Consider the following 1,691-nt stretch of genomic DNA (forward strand, 5'->3'; position numbering starts at 1 on the left):
GATGTCGGCGTGTCAGCTCCGGGAGTTGACACGGGCTCCGCCGAAAGACGTCGAGGTGAAACTTGCCCAACACTACATGGGTGTTGTAGTTGTTGACTGTACGTACAAAACGAACAAGCACAATTGGCCTTTATGCAACATCATCGTCCTCACCGGGTTCAACAAGGTACTCCCGCTCGCTCAGTGCTGGTTACCCGGAAAAGCTGAGCCTAATTACACATGGGCATTCACTCAACTTAAGTCACTACTCAGAGACAATACTATCCCGTTACCCCGGCAATTTGCAACAGATCGAGACCTGGCGTGTATGAATGCAAGTGATACCGTATTTCCTGATGTACCAAAGATATTGTGCCGCTGGCAAGTCAACCGCAACGTTCTTGCACGTGTTCAAGACGATCTTGGGACTGTGCGACTCTCACATCCTGGTCCAAATGGAGAGATGAAACAAAACTCAGTAGAGCCCGACGTCTTCATGGCAAGGTATTATGAGGCGATCGCTTCGAAAACCACAACAGAGTTTGAACAACATTGTACTGCTCTTCGCAATCTAAGCAGTGTTACCGCAGATCACCTACTGCGTACCTGGTGGAAATACAAAACCCGGATCGTCAAATGCTGGACGGACCGATACGCGCAACTTTGGATGTCACGACACGTCGACGGTAGAAGAAACCCACGCTAAGATAAACCGATAGCTCGAAACGTCAAAAGGTGATCTGCTAACCGTGTTTGTGAAACTTTTACCCTGGTGGAGCGCTGCGGCCAAGGCGATCAGCTACCAGTCTACAAAAGATGCTACAATACCACCACACAGACTGCGTTATGATCAGTATTCAGCAGTGATCCGGTTGATCTCAACGTATGCTCTCACCGAGACGGACAAACTCTAGAAAGCAGCTCGCAATCTTGTTACTAGTGGAGGCAAACAAACCCAATGTTCAGGTGTATTTCGGCGGACGCATGGCAGGCCATGCATTCATGAATTAGTGGATATTTACGAGTCAAATCGACAGCTGAAGATCTTACCTGAGCACTTTGATAGACATTGGTGGGTGCTTTCAAATGATACACGCTTACAGTTTCGGGTTCTAGAACCGGTCACCTTGAACAACAAGCGCGGATCGGCCAACCATCAAAGGCCTCATATTGCTGGATATAAATCAAGCAGCACTCGTCGAGAGCCGTCGTGGTTCGAGAGAGACAACCGAGCAAGCAACGACGATCCACCCACTTTTTCTTTTCAAGCGCTTCTTGAGGAAGATAGTACCAACAGTACAGCTCATCTACCACCCACGATCATGGGGTTACGCAGGCTTTAATTCATTTCAGTAATGTAGTAGACCTGAAAAAAATATAAATACATATAATACTGGTAGTAATAATACCACCGGGAGGAATCGAACCCCCTTCTTCCCTTTCGGGAGTTTTTCCATTAAGCTACGGTGGTGCGCTCAAGGCATAAACATAACAATTTCCAGTTAGTATACGCGTCTCCATAAGCATAGGTTCAAAGTGCGTAGATTACCTTCAATTGTCTGACGGGAAATTAACGGCAAGCCGCGACAACCCTCTTAGGACAAAAGTCACCGGTCAATTTGCCCTTCCTGCCAATTACTGGAAAGCTTGAGGTCGGTCGGTTTGTACAGCCGTGGCACTGTTCGCTCCTCAAACCAACATTTTCCCCGCTT

This window comes from Phytophthora parasitica, assembly GCF_000247585.1.
Source record: "Phytophthora parasitica INRA-310 unplaced genomic scaffold supercont2.84, whole genome shotgun sequence".
Taxonomy (NCBI): Eukaryota; Oomycota; class Peronosporomycetes; order Peronosporales; family Peronosporaceae; genus Phytophthora; species Phytophthora nicotianae.